Source organism: Microplitis demolitor, chromosome 8 (genome assembly GCF_026212275.2).
Source record: "Microplitis demolitor isolate Queensland-Clemson2020A chromosome 8, iyMicDemo2.1a, whole genome shotgun sequence".
NCBI lineage: Eukaryota > Metazoa > Arthropoda > Insecta > Hymenoptera > Braconidae > Microplitis > Microplitis demolitor.
Genome location: NC_068552.1, coordinates 7,397,439 through 7,408,931, shown reverse-complemented (window position 1 = coordinate 7,408,931; position 11,493 = coordinate 7,397,439). Strand labels below are relative to the sequence as shown.

The 11,493-nt window shown below is 26.4% G+C and overlaps 1 long non-coding RNA gene across 1 annotated transcript; it reads right to left on the bottom strand.

Annotated features, from left to right (window-relative positions):
- Positions 1–1,378: 1,378 nt before the first annotated feature.
- Positions 1,379–6,642, bottom strand: LOC106694096 (uncharacterized). Its single transcript, XR_001345367.2, has 4 exons — positions 6,500–6,642; positions 6,028–6,159; positions 5,833–5,916; positions 1,379–1,613 (listed from the first exon to the last, which is right to left on the bottom strand). It is a non-coding gene; the product is annotated as an uncharacterized LOC106694096 (long non-coding RNA).
- Between the last annotated feature and the right edge of the window lie 4,851 nt (positions 6,643–11,493).

Here is an 11,493-nt window from a genome sequence, read left to right as displayed (position 1 = left end):
CAAGTGTCGATATGATTGTTATTAAGTATGGGTGCAGGTAAGAAAATCACGAACTTGTAATAATTATGATCCGATGCTTCTGAGACAAATTTCGTTTCTTATCATCAAAATTTGCTGACCTTATAGATGGCATGTACTAATATTGCTGATAGTACAGTAGAAAAGGTGGGGGTTGGTGGTGCTGTGGTTAAAAAAAAAGAATTAAAGAGGATTAAAAATTTTTTTGATCCTTTTTAATTCTCGTTAGAGAATCAAATAGAATTAAGGAGAATTTATATTTAGAAATTTTTAATACTTTTTTATTCTCTTCAGAGAACTTGATAGAATTAAAGAGAATTAATGTTTCGAAATTTTCTATACTTTCTAATTCTCTTCAGAGAATTAAATAGAACTAAGGAGGATTTACTTTTAGAAATTTTCAATACTTTCTAATTCTCTTCAGAGAATCGAATAGAACTAAGGAGAATTCATATTTAGAAATTTTCAATACATTTCAATTCTCTTCAGAGAATTAAATAGAATTGAGAAGAATTCACATTAAGGAATTTTCAATACTTTCTAATTCTCTTTAAAGAATAAAATAGAATTGAAGAGAATTCACATTAAGGAATTTTCAATACTTTTAATTCTCCCGTTAAGAAAGAGGATTAAGGATAATTAAAAATCAATCGTATCCTTTTTAATTCTCCACAGAGAATTAAATAGAATTAAAAAGAATTCAGTATCATTAGCTTTTCATTATATTCAATCCTCCTTGGAGAATTGAAAAGTATTAAAAAGAATTTACACTTGCAATTGGCAATACTTTTTATTTTTCCGCCTAGAATGAAAAAGAATTCAGCATTATTTATTCTATTCAATTATTTATGAAGGATTAAATAGTATTGAATTGGAGTTAAAATATAAGACTTTCAACACTACTGAACTCTCTACAGAGAATTAAAAAGTATTGACAATTTCTAAATTTGAATTCTTCTCGATTCTATTTAATTTTCTACAGAGAATTCAAATGTATTGAAAGTCTTTACTCTTAGATAATTTTTAATAATATTTAATCATTCATGAAGGATTGAATAACATTAAATAGGATTTAAAATACAAGACTTTCAATACATCTGAATTTTCTGTAGAGAATTAAACATTATCAAGAAGATCAAATGAAAAAGTGGTAGTACCTAAGAGTAATCAAAATTTTTCAATGTAAAAACTTTATTTATTAATGCCCTTTATAAATATGGAAGCAAAGTAAAAGTTATTATTTTATTTATTTTTGTCATTTCTGTCATCACTTTCAGATTCTTCATTTAAAAATTGCCGATATTTTTCTTTTATTCCTTCATCCACCTCATAACTTCTTCATAAGTTTTGTCATCTTCGATATTGTCATTGTTTCCACCTTTTTCATAGTCTTCTCCTTCAACATTTACATCTGTTCCGATATCTTTATTTACTTTTTCTTTAGACTGTTTCGTTTTTTTTGGATTATTTGTTTTATCTTTAAGATTCCCAATATATTTATATATATGTTGTCTCATTTTTCCCACCTCTTGAGTTCTTTCTAACGGTTTCAATGATTTCGTAAAAATAGAATGACAAGTAATGTGCAAACAAACCTGCAATAAAATTGAAGAATTCAAATTTGAATAATAAGTGTTATAAGTTATAAGAAATTACTTAAAAACGAAATAGTACATTGTGTGACCATGGATGAAACAAATCGATTTCAGACTCGGGTGTGGTTGGCTGCCCGAGCCGTAGGCGAGGGCAGACATTACCCGCAGTCTGAAATCGTGTTTTATCCTGAGTCACACGCTATACTATTTTCGGATCACCTGCATCGGAACTTTAAAATTCTGCGTCAGCAGCCAGTAAGAAACAAGTTAATTTCAAGCCGATGATGCGGAGAACTGTTAGAGAATGAGAACTCTGTGATTTACAGTCACTTATTAAATAGTAAAAAAGACAAAAATATTATTTTCACTAATTTTTACTAATTTTGTATGGCAACTTAAAACTGTTACTTAAAAAATGGAATGAGTAAACTGAAGTGACAATGAAACAAATGAGAGTAATAAAACTGCAAATTAACATTAAATATAACTGACACCGGGCAGAGACAATTGTGTTTCTATCCGCTGTATGAAAGCATTCTTGAATTATGAATTCGCTAGCAGTCGTTTGCAGCAACGGCTTGAAATTAGCTTCTTTCGATGCGCTGTAGAGACACAGAAGCTTCAAGTATCGATGCTGGTATGATAAGAATACTTTTAAACAAACGCCACTTGACGTTCACAATCGAAGTAGATTTCGTTAACAGTTATATTTTAAAAAAATTTACTTGACGAGATCCTGAACTTTTACCTAATTTCATAACTTTTACATGTATTTTACATAAATATCAAATGGTTTTCTTTTCATAATGTGAAACAAATTATTTAAAATTTTATCTTTATATATATATATATATATATATATATATATATATATATATATATATATATATCTACTCATATTATCGGAAAAGTCAAAAAATTCTAGTGATAGACAGTTGAGGAGTGAAAAATTGCTTGCCTTTAAGATGTTCAGCATAAAGCACTACCTCAAAAGTTTGGCGTTATGAAGCGTGCCAAATTCCATGTATAGAAATTCTCGTAGATTCTAATAGATTGTCATAAATTCTCATAGAGATTTTATGAGAATGAATGATTTCTATGAGAAGTGCTATAGTTGAGTATAGGGCCTTATACATACAGCTCAAGGTTGAAGTTGAGTAAAAACGGCTTAAATAACCTGAATAACTTCCGAAGGAGTGAATGAAGCAAAAAATGTTAAGAGACCTTTTTTGTAGAGCATTTAATTTCATTCAAAACTATGTATCTTGACTAAAAGAAATTTTAATATTTCTAGTAGTTACAAAAATCCAAAATAAAATCAAAGAATTCAAAAAACAAATCAATATTTAAGGCACGGTTACAAGGAAACAGCTCGTTTTTCGTCAATTTACTAAGAGAGATTTTTTGTAGGGAATTCAATTTCCTTTAAGAATATGCATTGCTCAAATTTTTCAGATAGATGATTTACGAGTCTTGGGTAAAAAATAAAATTTCTGTCAAAAAACGAATATTTGTAACGATACACCTCTTAATATCAATATTAAGGGCTCAAACTTGCACAATAATTTTTTTTGGTCATCAGGAATAATATTTTCACAGTATCGAAAGAAAAAAAACATAGTCAATTTTTTTGGCCCAGTCTAATATATATGTATATATACATATATATATATATATATATATATATATATATATATATATATATATATCAATCCAAATACAAATCTAGCACTGAAATGATCGAGAGTGTATAGCTGATTTTTATGAAATAAAAAATAATTTTAACTTTTAAAGAAATTTGAATTTTTCTCCCTTTTCATTTCGTATGTATAACATTAAGGTTTAAAAAAAAAAGAAAAAAAAAAGTAAATATCACAATAAATATTTTTAAAAAATTCCATTCCTGTTTTAATTCAATCAACGCGTAAAAGTAGTCTGAATGCATATAATGAATGTTTTATTTTTGAGTAACTAAAAGCAAATAAGCGTTAGTGGATCTGAAGAAATTATATTGATAAAAAAATGTCAGTGTGGTATAATAATTAATTTTTAATTTTGATGTGGTTGCGAAACTTAATCACAGCACTGTGCTCAGTTCATTACCAAACCAATTTTAGTAAGTTTTATTAATTATTAGTTTAATGCTTGGTAATCATGTTCAAAATCAATAGATATTATACTTTAAATATAAGTTTATGTTACACCTACGTTACTTTTACGACTGTGAAAATCTCCACGTGTAAATTTTCGCTTGAATTATTTCAAAAACTATGTAAATTATTGAATTTATTCAATAGTAATCGAAAGTGCTCTCATAACTAAGCTTGAAATATAATTTTCCTTTTATTATTTCGAATTTTTATTATGAACCCTAACACGAATATTTATTACTTTTTAAAATGATTTATAATACCTACGAATGATTTTTTGTTATTTAAAATGATTTCTTAATATCTAAGAAATAATTTTACACTGTAAACCAATCAGCATAAATGATGTGTTAATTATCATAAAATTTTATGTAGATGAGTGCTTTTCGGATCATGTAATGAGCAAGTAAAGGTACATTTTAATTTTTTTTAGCCACTAAAAGTACATTGAACGATTTCCAAAAAAAAAAAATCGATACTAAACAACTCTTACGATTATTCTTTAAATTAAAATTGATATTTAATTATTGAAGACTACGGAATATTATATATGAAGAAAAAATTTTTGTTACGTTTTGTGTTCATTTCATTATAATGATTTAATGTGACATCCATGAAAAGCAAGCAGGTAATGTGTCATTTACCTTTAGTAGATTTATGAAAATAAGTTAAAGAAAAAAAAAATTACATAAAATATTATATTTAGTTTTGAGCATGCTTAATAATCGCATTGCTTATGAACATTGCAATTGGATCAATGAATATAATACATATTAAGATTAAAGTATTCTTAGATGATAAAGATTACTGTGAGGTAAAGCCACAATCTTTTTAAGGCTTAAACACTAGGATGCAAAAAAAAAAAACAAGTGTTGTTAGGTTCATTAAAAACTTATTGATTACATTAAAATGACAGTTCTATTAACTGTAGTTCCTCCATTAGAGAGACTTAAAATGATCTGTATAAATTTTTATTTTTTAGTTTTGATAATGATAACCATAGAGTAATCTTCCCTCAAAAATTGAAAATTTCCTATCGATTATTTAAGAAAGTTATTAACGGTTAAACATTTGATTTTCAATACACAACCTTATGGCAGATCAGCACTTTTTGAATTTGACATTATAATATTTATATTATTAAAATAGATATTATAATAAACAATGTTATAAAAGGTTGTCTGATTCATGCAGTTTATATAAATGCATTAGAAAGAAAGTGTTGACGAACGTTTAAATTAATTATTTACTGTTTTACTTGGTATGATTCAAATTATCTTAGTTCATTTTTGACATTACTGAAAACAAGCACTAGAATACAGCTAATTACATGACAAGAAATGACAGATTTAAAAAATGTAATAAATAATGAAGATAAACGTCAAGTCAACGGCTAATTAATATTTATTTTTTATTTTTTCAATAATAATAATAATAATAAGATTAATATACTATAAATTTTTTCAAGATCTCAATGAATTTCATTCCAACTTTGTACTTATTTGACTCTAGCGTAGCGCATGAAGTCTTTAAGTATTGAGTTTATGAAAACAACAACAATTTAATACTATAAAGTATATTTATATGAAGAAAGAACGCTAACTCAATAGAGATTAAGACTAACTCAATAGTATTAAAACTTATTATTTTGATTGACAGATGAATTGTAGTGAATTGAATAAAAACAGTACTTTCATAACTATGTTATGAGATATTCATTAATTTATTAAAATTCTAGGCAAAAAATTAAATATTATTTCTATATTTTAGTACTTTATGTCTCTGAAATAAAAAAAAAATAAGCAATTTTTTCCTGCTACATAATCTGTCAAATACTTCTGTCAATAGTTTTCTAGCCTTAAAATTCGTTAAAAACAGTATCAACCATAAAAAAAGTGATAATAAGAATTGAGAACTAAAGCTGATAATTAATTTTTCATATCTATAAATAAATGAAAACGATTGTCAAAAATTTGTATTAAACATTTTTAAGTAAAATCTTGCAAGGCTTTTAATCTTGCGTCGATTACTTGTTATTAAATACTAATAGTAGTGTAAAATAGACTTACCAACGTTAAAGTTGGTGACTTATTGTTATCATCATGTTTTACTTTTTTAAAAGATGGTGTTTTCTCGTTTTTTTCTTGTTGTCGCTGTAACAGAGCAATCATACATTTGTTACATATCAATCTTTTAATTATGAAAAATTGAATAAAAATTTCTGAAATTCGATCATAAATTAATGTAATGTATGAAACAGTTACCTTTCTGGTAGAATCTATCAAATGAACAACTTGATTTTCAAGAGATCTCGATAGAGCGTTATTATTAGGTTCTTTACTGACTTTTCTAGGTGAAACATTTATGTCCGATAAATCAGATGCACTGCGAATTAACTGTTTTGGAGGAATTTTAGACCTTTAGAGAAATAATTTTGTCTCTACTGCGTTTTTAGTTTGTATAAGTTTTAATAACAAAAAACATGATCCTGAAGTTAGCAGACAATTGAAAACTTTATGATTTTTTATTTCAACAAATCAATAAAAAAAGAAAAAACTAAAAATATGCACATGTCGAAAATTAAAAAAACTGCAAGTGCAGTTTAATCGAATTTTTTTTTTTAATTAACCGTCTAAAAGAAAATCCAAAAATTATTAGACCTCGGCTAACTTCAGTATTTTCAAAAAAGAACATAATTTTTCTTTGAACTAAAATTTTTTATATTAAATATTTTACCTTCAGTTCCGAGGATTAAACCCTTCTCCATTGAATCACCATAATTAAAAAAATAATACTTCATTTTGTCGTATTTCTCCGGGTTAAACTTGTAAATATCTTTCACCGGTACCGCAACTTTCGTCTTTTTATCAATCATGATACCTGTCCAGGAAGTATCGTATTTTCCTGTAATTGTACAGAATGAGAACTGCTAATTCTATTTTTATTTTAAGTTTTTTTTTTACAAAATAAAAAAAGAAAAAAGGGTGATGTTGGAGTTAGCAGAAGGTTAAAAGTTTACGGATTTTTTTTTTTAAACAAATCAATTTAAATTTAAAAAAAAAATTTTTTAATTTAAAAAAAAACTTTAGGTTCAAGTTTTTTTTAAACAATTTTTTTTTGATAATGTGTCGTTTTCAAAAATAATCGAAAAATTATTAGACGTCGGCTAACTTCAGTATCATGACAAAAGTTTATAAAATTTTATACATCACTATTGCCGATAAAAAGAAAAGAAAATGTAGGTACTTAATTGACATTCTAAAGCAAGTGGAAGAAAAATATTGAACGATATTAAATTAAAATTATTTTAATAATTGCCCGATTAAAACCAAATGACAATTACATTTACAATATACGATATAATTCACCGGTAAATGCACGTGTTGAATATCAATTATTTTTATCCAAAATGGCTACTTAGACGATAAATGTTTGAAGCGTCACAACAGCTAAAATCATAATAACTTAATTTTCATGTCCATCGTCCATCAAATATCAAATATGGTGGTACACACATGAATAAATCAATAAATGTGAGTTTCGATAAGAAGTGTATAGAGTGCGGTGGACTGTGTGTATAGTCCCCACAGTTACCATAGCATGATATTTATAGTTACCGATGTGAAGGTATAGGACAATGGTTTAACTGTTTATTATGCTTTAGATATATCTATATATCTAAATATATATAATATATAATATATATAATATATATTATAATATATATTATAAGTTAGAATTATACTTTTTCCAATCCTCCTTTACTCTCGAATACTTTGCGAGATCAAAAACTGAATATTATATTAAAATTAAAGAGAATTAGTTAGAAATAAACTTTTGCTAATTCTCTTTTGTTCTCTCGAATCCTGTGCGAGATCAAAAACTGAATATTATTTTAGACTTAAAATGAATTAAGTAAAATTAAACTTTTTCGAATTCTCTTTTGTTCTCTTGAATCCTTCTCGAGAGCAGAATTAAAGAGAATTAGTTAGAATTAATTTTTTTCCAATCCTCTTTTATCCTCTTGAATTCTCCGCGAGATCAGAAATTGAATATTATTTTAGAATTAAAAAGAATTAGTTAAAATGAAACTTTTTCCAATTCTCCTTTATTCTCTCGAATCCTTTGCGGGATCAGAAATTGAATATTATTTTAGAATTAAACTTTTTTCAATTCTCCTTTATTCTCTCGAATACTTTGCGAGATCAGAAATTGAATATTATTTTAGACTTAAAAAGAATTAGTGAGAATTAAACTTTTTTGAATTCTCTTTTGTTCTCTTGAATCCTTCTCGAGAGCAGAAATTGAATATTATTTTAGAATTAAAGAAAATTAGTTAGAAATAATTTTTTTCCAATCCTTTTTTATCCTCTTGAATTCTCCGCGTGATCAGAAATCGGATATTATTTGAGAATTAAAAAGAATTAGTTAGAATTAAACTTTTTCCAATTCTCCTTTATTCTCTCGAATCCTTTGCTAGATCAGAAATGGAATATTATTTTAGAATTAAAAAGAATTAGTTAGAATAAAACTTTTTCGAATTCTCTTTTGTTCTTTTGAATTCTCCGCGAGAGCAGAAATTGCAATATTATTTTAGAATTAAAAAGAATTAGTTAGTATTCAAAATATATAATCCTTTTTTATTCTTTTTAATCCTAAAATGTTAAAAAGTTGGAGGAGAATTAAAAAGGATTCATTTCAGTTTCGATTTGAATTCTCCGGAGAATTAGGAGTATTGGAGAGTATTGAGTAGTATTAAAAATGTGTGCTTTTTTAATCCTCTTTAATTCTCTTTTTTAACCAGGGTGGAGAGTACGTTTAAATTTAAAGTTTCATTCGCAGTTTAGTTCTTCAACGGTTTATAACGATCTTTAACCAATTTGAAGAAACTCATCGTAGCAACTGTGGAAAAAGATCATTAGTGCCTGTACATTTAATTATTTTTCGTTTTCATCTCTAATCGAAGCAACTAAAATTTTAAGTAAGTTGTAGAAGCTTATAATTTGTTAATTTCTTTTCTATCAGTCATTTTATAAACTCAAAAATATTTCTGTTTATAGTCAAAATGGATCTAAAGGAATTGAACGAGATCGGTAGTCTTGAGGGACTGTTACCTGTGAAGAAGATGTGTGAATTGGAGTTAGAGAAGAAATATTAAATTATGGAGTTGAAAAATGTCGAAACGAAGTATGGACCAAAGATCGTTGTTAACATCGGTGATGAATTCAACATTTATCTACCAAATCGATCGGTGATCTATCTCAATAAAGATCAAGATGAACTTGATAAGCTAAATGAATTGGAGAAAAATCAGGAGCTCCAGCTTCAATATTATGGAACTGGATACAATAAGTTTGAGTTCATCATTCAATCATAACTATTATATGTATGCATATACATATATACATAATGCATTTTTATAAATCTTTGAAAAACATAAATAAAAAAAATATAAGATTCATATGTTCAATAACAAGAAAGTATTCTAAATTAATTTTAACTTAAAATAATATTTTTCCCGCAAAATATTGATTTTCCTAAGATAATAAACTGATCTGTAAGTATGTATGAAATTTCAACTTTTAAGTTTTAGTATATACTTATTTTAGTAATTAATAATAGTAAATATAAATATTTAGTCATTGAAAAATATAAATTTCAACAAAAATTCAACAAAAAGGTAAGCAGTGAAAAATCAATTACATAAAAAGTAAAAAAAATGTAATTTTTCTAGCACTTTAACATCTTAATTTCAAAAGTGGTAGAGAAACTCATAATAAAAAAAAAAATAATCAGTCAAATATATATCGCATACTCACATAAATAATATCTAAAAATAATAGTAAATCACTTACAAAAAATAATAATAGTATGCGCATATAAAATTAATTCAAACAATAATAATAATGCATAAACAATAAATGTATTGTGAAATAAACATATAACTATTAATAATTAATAGTCTCACTCACACGTGAACATAGACAAACTAAATATAATTCACGGAGAACAATCTCAGAATAATACTTCAATAATTGTAACGTATTATATCACTCGCAAGTGAATAGAAATACTAAATAAAATAATCTCGTTTAAGAATTTGAAGTATTTCAGTAAAAATTCCCAATAATTTCCAATGGTGAATTTTACGGTATTTACAAAATAATATTATCCTATACTCAAATAAAACAGATAAAGAGCACTTATGGATACAATAATTATGAGTGATATTTATATCTTTGTATCACTCTCACGTGATAAGTAAAATAATAGAATAATAATACGCACCGAAATTTGATTATAAAAATAATAACTCAAATTAATAATAAATGATAATAAAAATTAACCAAACATTTATCGCGCTCAACATTTGGTAAAATAATACTGATTGATTTCACTGACTGTATTTGTATTCACTGAGTATAATATTCACGCATTCCATCATATGCTTATGACCAATTATTGATACTCAGAATTCACTATCGCTCTTACGCTTAGGCTATATACAAATGATCACCAACTCGGGAACCAAAATTACACGCCAATGTATTAGCCAAAAAGTACTTACAGTTTACGTATTATTCAACTCCCTTGGTTGCACGCTAATACGGTAAATGTATTTTCCTTCATGCGATTTATCGAAATGCTCAAATAATGCCAATGGGTTTATATTATCTACTCAAATACCAAATGGCGACAAATTTATAATTAGTTTAATGTAACAGAGCACACACGCTACTCTTACAGAGACTATCCCACGTCTGACCATGGCAGCACGTGAATCTCACGCTCGCACCTAGGCCGACACCATTTTGTCGTATATCTCACTTAGACCAATGGAGATATACAACTGTCGCATGTTATTTCTTGACAGTACCACTAACATAATACATAACTTTGGCCGTGTAATTTACCCAGTTCCCGACGCTAAATGACCAGTTGCCTTTTTATAATTAATTATTAATATGATTTTAAGATAAATCAATCAATGATTTATTTACTAAAGTAGGAGATTTATTTATAATAAATAAATTTACTGATGCCAACTGCTGCGTTGACGCGCTAGCGCCAACCAATTCAAAATAATCATTAGCACATAAATGAAATGCGCAACTATTTCTCCCAGCGCTAAAAAAATCCAAATATATACTTTAATTAATCAGTGAAATCTCCTGATTCAAATACACTTTATACCTAAGAAATCAATAACGTATTATTAACACAATGATTAAATAAAATCTTACATGTAAACAAACTATAATTATAATCCAATGTCGGATGAGACGTGTGAGCAGCGTGTGCTGCCCTTTGTTGCTCACCGACCTAATGCGAGACGGCCGCGATATTAAAATGTCGTGACACTATTACTATTACTGTTACTATTACTATTATTTTTATTATTATTATTATTATTATTATTATTATGATTATAATTATAATTATTATTATTATTATTATTATTATTATTATTATTATTATTATTATTATTATTATTATTATTATTATTTTCATTATTATAATAAATATCACTTATACACTACAATGATAACACTTTTATATCAGAAATAACAACAATACAACCAACGGCATTAAAAGAAAGCAAGAGCAATATATTGTTTTATTAAATACAGATGTATGCTATTAAGACGTCAATATAAGACCGACTGACTTTAGTCACATATCTGTAAAACAAGAGAAGGAGGTATTTGTTTTCTAGCTATTCAAATATT